This window comes from Chelonoidis abingdonii, chromosome 1, assembly GCF_003597395.2.
Source record: "Chelonoidis abingdonii isolate Lonesome George chromosome 1, CheloAbing_2.0, whole genome shotgun sequence".
Taxonomy (NCBI): Eukaryota; Metazoa; Chordata; order Testudines; family Testudinidae; genus Chelonoidis; species Chelonoidis abingdonii.
The window spans coordinates 30,908,660-30,922,604 of record NC_133769.1 but is presented as its reverse complement, the minus strand read 5'-3'; the positions used below and the strand labels follow the sequence as shown (position 1 = coordinate 30,922,604).

The following is a 13,945-nucleotide window of genomic DNA, read 5'->3' as shown; positions in this document are numbered from 1 at the left end:
CGTGCTGAAGTCAGTTTATAGATCATGTTGAAGTGTAAGCCTTGTATCTATTTATTGGAACACTATTTTGTGGATATATGTTTTCATGGACAATTTTCCAATAGTAGGCTTTATTTCTCACAGAATTTCTATATAGCTGGGGCCTGACTGCTTATGTGCAGGAGTCTATCAGATTCGCAGCCATGAAAATTGTGTCATGGACCGTGAAATCTGGTCTTTTTGCGTAACTTTTACCCTATAGTGTAGGGTAAAAAGTATACAGAAGTACACAGTGTTTCTCAGACTGGTGGTCCTGACCCAAAAGGGGTCACAAGCCTGTTGTGGGGAGGAGTGTTCACAGTATTGCTATAATTACTTCTCCACTGTTGAGGGCAGCTACTCTGCCTTCAGAGCTGGGTGCCTGGCCAGAGGCTGCTGCTTTCTGGCCACCTAGTTCTGAAGGCAGCACAGAAATAAGGGTGGCAATACTGTGACCCTTCTACAATAGGCTTTCCGACTCCCTTTTGGTTAGGACCCCCAGTCTGAGAAATTGTTATAGAGAAATCACATTTTTCGCAGGGTGGTCATGGCATAAATTACACATCCATGTAATTTGCTATTTTTGCTGTGACCGGACATTTTTTGCAGGTTGATTTTGCTGCAATTTGAGTAGCCCTCTCCTAGGCATGTGTACAGGGTGTGCTGGGTTTGCCCCAGCACACCCTAATGCAGGGTGGGCAAGCTCATCCTGCCCAGCGTGCCTGAGCTCCTGGCCAGGGAGGCTCCCCCACAGCCCCGCCTTCCCCCTCCCCCCGGCGCTGCAGTGGCATGGCTCCGGTGGGACCTGAGCTCCTGCCGCTCGGAGCCGTGTGGTAAGGCGGTGGAGCTGCGAGCTCCGGCAGACTGAGCAGCAGGAGCTCAAGTCCCACCAGAGCCATGCCACTGCAGCGCTGTCCAGGGTCACTCCTGGATGCGGCTTGCTGAAGCTCCAAGAGAGGAGGGAGGCAGAGGTAAGTGACATGGTAAGGGGGCCGGGACCGGGGGGATTGGATAAGGGGCAGGGGTTGGATAAGAGTCCTGGGGGCAGTCAGGGGACAGGGAGCAGGGGGAGTTGGATGGGGCAGAGGTTCTGGGGGGGGAGGGCAGTCAGCGGACAGGGAACGGGGGTTGGATCATGGAGTTCCGGGGTTGGTAAGGAGGTGGGAGGTGGATAGGGGTGTGGCGGTCAGGGAGGCGGGGAGGGTTGGTGGGGGGTGGGATCCCGGGGTAGTGGTTGAGCGGGCCTCAGGGAGGCAGTCGGGATAAGAGAGCAGAATGGGTCGGGGGATTCTGAGGGGGGCAGTCAGGGGCAGGAGTGGGTGGGGCTGGATAGGGGGCAGGGCCAGGCTGTTTGGGGAGGCACAGTCTTCCCTACCTGGCCCTTCATAACAATTTGGAACCTTGATGTGGCTCGGTGGGCCAAAAAGGTTGGCCCACACTGCCCTAATGATAATCAAAAAAAAAAAAAAAAAGTGGCTTTATGTTTTAAACTTAATCTCATGATACGCTCTATATAGAAAAGCCCACGTCGCTTGCAGCATGTGTCCCATATCTTCAGCTCCGCATTACCAGTGTCCTCGGCCTCCCTCCAACTACTATTCTAGAAAATTCTTTGACCTATGTATAGCGGCTGCATCAGGCCTGCCCAGCGCAGTGTCTACAGTTTTGTAATCTTTGTCGCGTGTACTCTACTGAAATAGCTATAACAACGCGTGTGGGCTTTAACGTTAAATAAATTCGTGTGATTGACGCTCGCTTTAAATTTTAAAGTATGTATCAGTTCGTTAAGATAAAAAAAGGAGCAGACAAGCTGTTCGTTTGAAAGAACCTTTTCGAAACGAGCACATGTAAAAAACAAACTAAGTACAATGTTCCAACAGCGCCTCGACTCATTCATAATTTTGTACACTGAACAAGAATTGGCTTTGTCAGTTAATTACAGTGATGTGACTGAGGCATTTAAATCCATAACACCTGGTGAGCAATGTCTCATTCTCTAGGATAGGAAGATGAAGAAACCTTAATCTGTTTTGGTCAATTGGGGTTAGCTCATTATCTGGTTAAAGATAAAGATCATGAAAATTGACTGTATCTTTGTATACACCTGGTTATCACTACAGCAAAAATTTGGTATTTTGTGTCTCATTTTTTAAGTAAAGTCTAGTTGTTAATTTAAAAAAAAATAAGTTTAGTTAAGTTTTAGTTTCTTTAGTTTGTTTGATGAAGAAAAATAATGTCCTTTATGATTAAGTATTCAATAAATGTTTGCCTTTAAAAAAAGAAAAAATTCCCTAGGTGCACATTCTAATAAAATGTACGGCACACGCCTATGATACCTCTATTTATATCAGCTCTTAAGCTTTCCTCCAGAAGCAAGTGATTTTATTCAGATGCTAACAGAGAGTGATGTAGAAAGTTGTCAAACCAACCTAACTTTGACAATTGTTTCTTCTTGATAGTTGAGTTACCACCGTTTCAAAGGTAAAAGGCTCATAACAGTGGTGACCCACTAGGACTCAAATGGGGAGAAAACATGCTAAATATAACAATATTGCAACCACCTTATAAATGTTTTGCAGAAGTCTGTTCATAACAAGAGAATACCTTTTCCGCTGCCTGTCACAGTACTAGAATTGTGTTACAGCAGCCCTGCTCCCTAAGCCTTTTATGCTGTTGATGGACTGTTGAGTATAACGTAAGTCCAGTTCCCTCAGCTTGTGGAACCCAGATTACAGCCATCAGCAATAGAAAGTCTGAGTGGAGGGATGGGGAAGTAGTGGCACAAGTTTCCTGCAATGTTAGTGATTGTGCTGGTTCTTTTGCTGATACAGAAGGTTGATTTTCACTTTTGGTGGTTCACAGTTCTATAGTTTCAGTATCAGAGTGTTGCTCTTTTAAGACTTCTGAAAGCATGCGCCACACCTCGTCCCTCTAAGATTCTAAAACACCTTCCAAAATCTGAAACTTTGGGTTGAGTACTGCAGCATCTTTAGAAATCTGATATTGGAACTTTTGTGTTTTGTCAAATCTGCAGTGAAAGTACTTTTAAACCAAGTGACATAGGCTGGGTCATTATCCAAGACTAGCATAACAGAAAATATGTCAGAATGTGGGTAAAACCATGGAGCAGGAGCCATACAGTTCTCCTCCAAGGAGTTCAATCACAAATTTAATGAATGTTTTTGGTTTGGTTTTTTTTAAACAAGCAACATCAGCATGGAAGCATGTCCTCTGGAATGGTGGTCAAAGCATAAAAAGGCATATGAATGTTCAGCACATCTGGCGCACAAATGCCTTGCAATGCCAGCTACAGACGTGCTGGGCGAACACCTCTTCTCACTTTTGGAAGCCATTGTAAATAAGAAGCAGGCAGTATTATCTCCCCTAAATGTAAAAAAAATGAAGTAGGACCGGGTGGACTTGTAGGCTCTAAAGTTTTTACAGTTTTATTTTTGAATACAGTTATTTTTTGTACATAATTTACAAAAAAAAATTAACTAAACCCATATTTTAAAAAAAATGCATCTCAATTATTTTGTGTACTTGACTTAAACGTGTTTCATAAAGAGACATACCATACCATGAACTGATTACTCATCAGCTGAATATTGGATTCTTTTTCTATCTGTTCCTCTCCTGGCTATTGGCTTTGAATTAAATTGAATCTACTTATTAGTTTCTAGCAAATGTTATGGAAGTAGTTCATCTATAAATTAATTTTTAATTGGCTTCTCAAAACAACCCAGTAGTTCCAGATTAATGACATTGTAAAAAGATATCCATGATTAATCTTTGTAAAGAGCAAGCACCACCTCATGGAAAACTGAGGAACATTCTGTGTACAAATAGTTCTGTGTATCCTCTGGGATGCTCAGCTGTTAAACGCCTCTGTGTAGCTATTTACATTGTCTATACCCACCACCTTTACTGACCCAGACATCACAGCATTTGCAGCATTAATTCTCCTTTACCAAGAAGAGAAAAGAGATTTCACCACCCAAGGATTTTTCTTGGTTCTGGCTCTATGAACCTACATCTCTGTCTCCCAGCACAGCCTTCCTACGCCGCCTCCTAGCCTCTGCACCAATTGGCTAATTAGTTCTTTAATCCTCTGCCATCCATTCTAATATGCTAATTAGGCACAGTCAGGTCCATCCCAGGGGAATTAATTGGTGTGTAAGTGATCAGAGTTCTGGCTCAGCTATTAGTCCCCAGTACTGTCACAATCCACTGAAGGGGTTTCTGCAACCTCCCATTTGAACCCATTCCAGTACTTAACTAGCCTTAGACAAATTTTCCTCATATCTAACCTAAATCTCCCTTGCTGCAGATTAAGCAATAAATTTCTTTTCCTACCATCAATGGACATGAACAATTGATCACTGTATTTTTTAGAACAGTCCTTAACACAGTTGAAGAATTTATTGGGTCTCCACTTAGTTTTCTTTTCCCAAGACTAAACACACCTAGTTTTTAACCTTTCCTCAGGTTACTGGGAAATGGCTCCTAAATTATGAGTTCTAGAATTAATACAACTTTTATATTTAACATTTATAGCTTGTAGAGCTGAGGATTGAATTATTTTATTTTAATGAAAGTTCTGAAATTAGATTGAGAATTTTCCCTGATTTTGAGGTCTAATATTCTCAACTGCTGTTGAACTGTCTAATGCCATTCATTGTTTGTTAAAGTTGATCTACGTACAAGGCTATAGCATCTGATCTAATATTTCCCATAGTGGGAATGAAAGGAACAGAAAACCCATTCCTTTCCCCAAGAACATTAGTGAAATGGGGATTGAAGCAACACAGCTTCTCTTCACAGTATCATCCCCCAGAAAGCTCCTTGGATTTTCTTGATAAAGTTGCTGCTGCTATCCTCAGTATTGCTGACACATACTCCCACCCAGGACCATTAGAACTGCGTGGGGATACAGTGCTTGTTTTCTGCCTAACGTGTGTCGTCCTGTGGATTTTTCTCTGGGAAGCTATGGTGTAAGCCACTATTTTGTTTGTAGATGAAAACTGTCATAACAGCCTAGTGCTGTGGAAGCTGCCTCACTCCCAAATTAGCCTGATCTTGTCGGTTATTTCCCCTAGTAAACTCTTGAGCTCTAACCCTACTGTATGTCTTTTCAAATTTCACGCTGTGCAGGCATTAAAATGCCAGAACAGCAAGGGCCGGGTCCAAAACCCACTGAAGTCAATGGCAGTCTGTCACTGACTTCAGTTGGCTCTGGCACTAAGAGAGCAGATGGGGAAGCTAATTATATACACTATCAATTTTCTTATCCTAGTGTAAGCATTTCCTGAAGCCTGCCCCCATACACAGAAGCTGAATGTTGCAATTTTAAGCCCACTGCTCTAATATCTAAGCTAGGGCTTTGGGGGATAAACAACTATTCTTGCTGGCAACACGTCTTGTAAAACCTTTTGTTTCCTTTCTAAACTTTCAAACATCACTTTTTGATATATTTTTTTAACAAAAGACAAAATAGAAGTTACACAAACAAAGCCTTTTGTTTTGTTCATGAATGGACAAATTAAATAAATAATTGTCCTGTTTGATTTTATACATGGTTCCTGTCTTGCCATACATGATCATATGAAAAGTCAGATACACTAAAGAAGTAGGATACATAATATATATGTAGGGCGGCTTGGGGTCATTGATAGGTGTCATTACAACCACACGCCAAACTGTCCTCTTCTTGTATCACTAGTAGCAACTGGCCCCTTTGGGTGCTCAGAATGTAGAATAGTGTGATTCAGATGTTTCTTGCCATATTGGATGTATCAAGCGAGAAATATGGTCTAAGCACTGAACTGCACCGAAGCGTAAGCGGTCAGCTGCTCATACCTATATTGGACCCTGTGCAAGATATGCTGGTTCATTTCTTTGTATTTAATAAGGCTAGTTGAACATTTAAGTAACTCTTGAAACACCTGACATTTACTTTATTGTGTAGTGGCACATATAGCAAACATCAGTATGACAAATGGAAAATATATATATATGTATATAAAATCCAAAGGGCTCTGTGAATCACTCAAAAACATTGCGGACGCCAGTTTTATGTCCAGCCAGAAAATACTGGAGGTGATTTGAGGCATTTCCAAGTTCCTGGGAATTGATGTCATGTCCTAAAGTGAGGCCTCCTTTGTGTGCCAGCATAGAAAAAGGCAGTAGTTTATGGGCTTGGCTGTGCTTTGAAGGTGCTTGGGAGTAATCAGAGGTCCACTGCCCCTTTAATAGCGCTGGGAGGTATCATGGCTCAGATAGACATGATGCTGCTGGAACAACAGGAGGAATGTGACCCATGAGCCACCCTTGCAACAGTGCTCTGACATGTCCTATGGTGTTGGCTGGTTTATAATGGGACAGATCCTTCTTTGGAGATAACAGGTACTAAAGTCAGCCCCTGCATTCCCTGAGTAATCGAACCACTATTGAATTCCAGTAATTCTGTGGGGGAGGGGTGCAAGAAAAAAGATGCTCCTTGCGCCATCTATCCCACTGCAATTCCCCCCCCCCGCCGTGTGGCATTTTCAAAAGCACCTAAAGAGTTAGTCCCCCAGGTCCCACTGAGCACTGGTCAATTTATAATGTATCAGACCCTAGTGATGATTAATAATATTTAAAAGGTCAATGGGAATTGGGCCCCACGTTCCTGGAGGCACTTTTGAAAACATGGCCTTATAGGCCTACATTAGCTAACCAACTCCATAGTAAACTCTAGCCCCAGTTATCAAAAGGCTTTTCCCTGTGTAACGTTACCATCGTTGGTAGATGACAGATCATTAACTTGCCAAGACTTTTAGCTTTGTATGCTCACTTCCCTATTACGTGGGAAAGTATTTTCTGGTGGAATCCAACTTTTAGGGTAAAACAATTGACCTAATAAACTAAAATCAAACAGAAATGCAAAGTAAAAAAAGAAACTAAGTGAATTGCTGTAGAATTAGCAGAATCACAGCGTATCAGGGTTGGAAGGAACCTCAGGAGCTCACCTAGTCCAACCCCTGCTCAAAGCAGGACCAATCACTCTTTGTATAATATGCTGAGCAGTGCATTGTTCCTGCTTTTCAGCTTTAGTAGCTGTATGTAGCAGCGTATCGCAGCAAATGAAAATACCTACTGTTATCCAACGCAAGTTATACTCCACTTTGGGAGGGGGATACCAACTGCATGTGATCTAACTTAAAATGTTATACTTTTAGCAACAGTCGCATGAGAAATATAAGCTATATAAAGGAATATCAAGGGCCAACTCTCATTTCGGCCTTCAGAAGTATTTGATGTCATTATTTTTCATGAGAATAATTGTAACTTAAAAATAGATAAAAGGGAGGGGGGTGCGCGTGCGCAAAAGAGACAGTGACATACCAACGTGTAGTAGTGAGCCTGATCAGGATAATTGAGCACTAATATAACAATAATGTTGCACTATTATATACTTAACAATACATGGCATCCAACATAAATGAAAAATATATTGTAATTGAATTTGGGCCATGTGATTGCTATAGATATTATTGTTTAATGAATTTCAAATCATTTAATAAAAGAGCTAAAATCCTGACAAACTGATTTCCAAACTTTTGTTTTAAAACTCTTCTTCCTTACAAGAAAATGTATCTTCAACATTGTCATGGAACAACAGCATCACCTACTGGCCAGTAAGGCACCTGCTAGGTGACTGACTGACCCTGCAAATATCGCAAACAATACACCACCTTCTGCTGTTAATGGCTATAATCAGAATTATGGTGTCTCAACTTCCTACCCTGTTCAACAGTGGTGTTTGTTTTTAACTAACACATTTGTTTGTTTTGGATTTTAGTAATTAACGACTAGCTAGCTAGATGAGGCATGTATCTTCAGTTTTAAAAAAACAAAATCTCTACAATGCCAGCATCATAAAATAGTCACCTCCATTACTGATTTATTTTCCCAGAACTAGTTTAAGAACCTCATACAGAAACAAATGTCATATTGGTGTATTCATATTATTTATTACAGAAAAGTTTGTAAAAGAAAACTGTGCTCAGTTCACTCATCCTCACAGAGGCACCTAAGCCCCCTTCCACACGGAGGAGAGGAGACCCATGTGTGGAAGACCTTCCACACGCAGATGTGGCTGGGGAGGGGGGGTCCACAATCTGACCCAAAAATGGTTTTACTTATGGGTTCCACCCTGCAGTCCCTAAACCAGAGCTGTCCCCTTGACGTCTCCCAGGATTTAAGCTGAACAGGACTTGGCAATAATTCTCTTTATATTTACTGTTTATAGCCTGAACAGTGTTGTCTCATAGTATCACTCTTCTCAGCTTTACATGCTATTTAAAAAATACAGTCGTCTAATCTTTATACAGATGTTAGTGGCCATCATTAGACTTGCACAGTTAGGCTTTACGGGGCTGTAAGGGAAATAAAACGGGCAGTTCTAGTTGTACTTTTTGGCACTGTGAAGAAATTCTGCACTTCCTGACAAGAATTCCAGGAGACATGGAGCGTGCATAATAGCATTTCTGAACTATATCTAACCAGCTGTCTGGGGACTTTGTAAATGTGGGCATTGCTTTTGCTTGTCTACATTGCTTTGCTGTTATTTTCTCATGTAAATTCTTCATCTGTCTTATGCTCTGCTTGTAGCACTGTAGATATTATATAGATAAATAGTAATCGGCAAATTTTTTTCCTAAAACAATATTTAAAAAGCCGAACATTTCTCATTTCCCATGGATAAGCTGCATAATACCGTGACACAGGGAACAAGAGCCAAATGAAACACCTAATCAAATAAATATTTGAAAGAGTGAAACTATTGCTCATTGTTACTGCTTAACAGAACAGGCTTGTGAAAAGGGTCAGGTCTTCAAGTACAATGTGAAAGCCTGCAACAGCTCTTGCTGCTCTTTATCAGAGAGAGAGAGGAGCTGTAATGTACAATAGCCCAGCTGATGGAGTGGTTGTCCTGAAAGACTATATGAAAATAGTGAAGGTATCTGTACTGAGAATGATCAATGTGATTGTTACGTAAATGATGAGGTTCTGAAGCCAAGCAGAAGGATTCGGATGAATGGCAACCTGTGATATGTATGCTCCATTAAACAATCCTCAGAGCCAGATTCTGCTCCTAGTTGCACCTGTCCAGCGCCATTGCAGACGTTTGGCTGACAGCAGACTCTGGACCACAGTATATTATTGTGAGGATTGTTTCTTTTGTATATGACTAAGATTTATCCAAGTAAGAAAACAGGCAATGAGAGAAGATACTGGGCTGTAGTTAGAGCTTTGAGAATAGGTGAGCAGATATCGGTTACTAGCAGAATGACTGATGTCAGTCTTCAGGCAAAACTAGGTGAAATTGTGACCCTGTTGAAGTCAATGGATGTTTTGCCAATGACTTCAATGCATTAATTTTTAAACAGTTTGCTACAGCTCAATGGGATAAAGAAAATCAGAGTATTCAGGTATTTTCTGGATTGCACAAAATTCCTAGAGTTGCAACTGACTAGATGTCTTTGTTTCTGTTTTTAACCCCCAGCCAGTAGCCATCTGGCTACAAGCTGTCATAGCTGTATCTGCCATGAGTCCAATACTGTTGTATGTTCACCTCTGACCTGTCCAAGCCAGCCCTCATGGAAATCAGGAGTGAGGCTGGTAAAACACAGACCTGACGATTCCTGCTGCGAATTTTTTTATTGTGGTATGTGTCTAGTTTTCAATATTTGCTAAATGTGGTTTTGGGATTGAAATGGGAAATTGTCAACTTGATTGAAAAAACCCCAGCCAGCTGTTGATTAGAAAGCGTAATAGCCTTGTGAGTGCCTAAAAGTAATAAACAGTAATGATGTTAATAAAGAAGAATAAATATTATTGAAAATACAGCAGCTTGCTAAAATTCAGCACCACTAACATTATTTAAAGGCTGAACATGTTTCTTTTTCAGAACCAAGGAAATGTTGCCATAACAACAAAGAATATGAGGTGAATTGCATGCTTCTTTCCAAATGCTGCAGCTGAATTACACTGGACATGCAAGGCACAATAGCTATGAGAGCTGATTGACATTTTAGGGGATGAGAAAGGTGAGATTTTGTCAAACATACAGGAGTAAGAGAGAGTGAGAGGTTTCTTTAAAAGTGTGTGGGAGAGTGTATGAGGGAGAGAAATTTCACTTTCAGCTAAAATATTTGGTTCCCTCACCCCTCAAAAACCCTGAAACTTGCAGTCTATCATGTGGGGGAGGGAATAGAAACAGTGATTCCCAACTCACTGTAACATCCACCTCTACAACTCAGAACTTTTGGAATCCAAGTTCTGTACTAAACAGGTCTCTTGTGAAGTGCACACACACATATACTAAGTTTAAAACAGGACATTATGCATTCATTTAACTTTTTCATTCAAGGGGACAGATAGCTAAGGAGACACACTTCCTCTCCATGCTCAAGTTGTTTAATAAGTCTAGGGAAATCATTTGGCTAAACCCCTTGTGCAGTGTTTTGAAACTGCAAGGGTTATTTCCATACTCTGCATTGACCACTGAGGCCTCAAGCCCTCAAAGATTGCTGCATGGGTAGATCCCTGCCTCTACTTAGCCCCCTACTGACTACAGGTTTATTTAGCACAGTCATTCCTACTGACTCCAGTGGGAGCTCCGCACAGGTGCAGGGGGGTAATTTCATATGGTTCTCTTTGCAGAATTGGGGCTTTCTTAGCCTGGGAGAAGGCATGGAAGGGGCTCCAAACACCTAACAGTCCCACCCAGAAGACAGCAATAATTTGATTGGTCTTGCTGTAACAGTCCAAGCCAGTAAAGCATGTAAGTGGAGGTAGAACTTTAAGGACAGTCTTCTATTTGTATGTATTTCTTATGCAGTTTCATCAGACAGCCAGAGTAGCTAAGTTATGTTTTCTTTATCTAACTTAAAAGGTGAAAAGAAACACACACAAAAAGAGCTCAGAGACCTTGTAAGGATAACACTGAGAGGCAATCAGAGAATGTAAAAAAAAAGATTAAACTATTCCTAACACTTTGGTAGAGTAATATACAGTGTTTAAAATCCTGATATTTTACAAGAAAATAATACCCTTACCACATGCCTGCTGAATTTATTGGCTGTAGACTTAATATTTTGTTTGGTCACATCGTACTTTCTCATCCAGTCACATTTATCTTTGTTATTTTAGATTGGCCAGACATTTGCTGATTGAGAGAATCCATGCCTCTTGGACATGTGCAAGGCAGATGGCTTAACAGTGCTAGTTCAGCACAGTTCCAAGCAGAGATTGGTGCAGCAAAGAACATAATACTGTGTATATATAATTAACAGATTCATATTTTCCTAATGGTCTTTCTTTAAAAATGGTACCTCAAAACTCTACAAACATGAGTTAATAACCATTTATCTGCACCTCTTGGTACATCACTGCTGCCAAATAAGCTGTGCAGATGGGGCTCTGGGCTGAAGGATAGGAGACTTGGGTTCCAATCTTAGTGCTGCCACTGTCTTCCTAGGGGTCTGTCTACAATGCCATTTTTAGCTCCACACCTCAAGCCCTGTGAGCCAGCATCAGCTGACCCAGGCCAGCCACAGTCATATTGCAGTGTGGACATATGCTGTGTGACTTCAGACAGGTCATTCAGGCTACAGCTACACTGCAGTGTAAGCCCAGGGTTAGCAGACCCTGAGTATCTTAACCTAGGGCTTGAGCCAGGTTAGGGATTGTTGAATCATGGGTCTCAACTTGGGGTTCCATCTTCTACCCTACATTATGTGGGCCCAAGTCCAACCACCCATATCTGAGACTTCCTAGCGCCCTCTCAAACATGGCCCTTTGTTCATGGTGCACCGTGGCAAAAGTTGACTGTCTAGAGGATTGAAAGTCGGCCCATGGGTTACTTCTGCCAGACTCCTAGAGCACAAGTCCGCTATTAACAAATCTTTGTAAAACACTCGGATGCTCCTGTTGAGGGGCATTGGCTGGGTAGCTGGCGTTGCCACAGGAGCTACTGAATCTGATCTGTAGATAAGCAAAGGGCTTTTGATCTCCAGGGCTGCCTGGAGCTTATAGCCACACCCCAACCTTTAAAAACAAGGTTAAAAAGCAATAGGGAATGTTGTTATGTAGGGCATACGATACTCTATAGATTCTGGTGTGGTTTGTGTTTTAAACAGGAATCAAGAATCTAGAATATGATGAAATTCTGCTAGACTTGTACAGAGATAGTTTACATAGAAGTTATGCTGAGCTACAATGCCCAGTGTCAATAGCACAAAAAAGCCTGTTTCTAGTTAATTCTGTTATAGTGAAACTCCACTTAGGAAATTTCCCTGCAGCCCAGGTAAGTGGGCTTTGCACAGAGTTCCTGCCTGGGAGTTGGGGGTTGAAATCTGCCCATGTGCAGGTGACAGGGGAGCTATCAGCTCCCCAACCAGAAGAGAGACTGCAACCCCTGCATAAGGATTGCAGATATGGGGCTGTGTAATCACTGATTCCCCCGGAAGGAGCTGCACCAGTGAAGAATAGTACAAAGCTTCAGTTCTGGTGGACTTTACCTTTCCAGACAAGAAGGAATGCAAGCAAGTACTTGTTAAAGTAGCAGTTAACATCAGTAACTGTAAAAACAAGGTTCAGATGGCAAAATGTGCTGGTGCCTGCAAAAAAACCCAATGTAAGTTACTAGGTTTTATTCAAATATATTTATAAAGCCTTGTAAAATTCTTCCAGCCTCTTTGTGCCACCCGAACAGAGGGATCAATGCCTGGGCCAAGCTGTGGCTTCACAGCTCCAGTGGTGTTGTTCTGTTGGTTTCATTAACTGGACAGTGACCCTGTGATTTTCCAACCATACATTATATATGCTCCTTGTTTTCTTTAACCCTGAGCCTTTCAAATGTTTGAGATTTTTCCCTATATAGTAACATATTGTGAAATAGAACGTAAATGTTAACTTGATGGGGTTTTTTTTTTTTTTTTTTTTTGCATCTTAGATAGTTGGATTTTGTATTTAAATGTTCATTATTACCAACTCACTGCTCCTTACTTCCCCCTCTGCCCCCCTCCCCCAGGTATAAATTACACTAAAAAGAGAAGTGGAGAATACATGCCTTTGCTGTAGAGAAAATCTGGTAACTTCTGAACCATTTCCGTCTTCTGCTCAGGAGGAAAAGTATTAAAGTACTCGTACCACTATATCACTTCCTGCACCTGCCAGATCTTCAGCGTCCTCAGCGTTTTACTAGATATTTTGCTTGTTCTAAAATTACAAACTTGAGATACTTATTTCCTCTGTATATAAGGCTGTTTTAAACCAGCAGAGAACTGAGTCTAACAAGCATTATTAAGACACATGCCAACTACTCAGCTCAAATTTGGTTTCTTTGTAAAAGGAATGATAGTTTCAATTAAACTTTCTGTCCTTGGTGTCTGACAATCACATCTGAAAAATAAATACAGCTTTGAATTAAATGTACATCATTCAGAGTTTACTGTCAGCCGGTACAATACCTGTATTGTTAAAAACAGCTAGCAGATAATTTTGCATTAGTACTGAACTATTATTTGTATTAAATCCTGAGATTAATTTCAACTGACTGGGAGCGAAAGATAAGGGACCAGAGCCTCATGTGGTGTAAATCCTTCACTGGCCACTGAAGTCAATTTCCATCACCTGAGAACCACTGGGAACACATCGTACAGAGTGGTTTTCACAAACCCAGAAAACCAATAAGTCCTAATTCACTGCTTGCAGCAAGTGGGTGCTAATTGCAGTTTTATACTGGCATTTATATACCAGGGGCACACACTGTGTTGTGCCTGTAGGCTGAGCATATTACACACCAGAGACTCCCTGCATCCCTCCACAGATGCCCCACAAGCTTCCCGTGCATCACCCTCCCACCTCCCTTTATTTC

The 13,945-nt window shown here is 41.4% G+C and overlaps 1 long non-coding RNA gene across 1 annotated transcript; it reads left to right on the top strand.

The window, feature by feature from the left end:
- Positions 1–8,388: 8,388 nt before the first annotated feature.
- LOC142047844 (uncharacterized) lies at positions 8,389–13,482 on the top strand. The gene is made up of 3 exons (XR_012657113.1): positions 8,389–9,730; positions 10,729–10,849; positions 13,100–13,482. It is a non-coding gene; the product is annotated as an uncharacterized LOC142047844 (long non-coding RNA).
- The last annotated feature ends 463 nt before the right edge of the window (positions 13,483–13,945 follow it).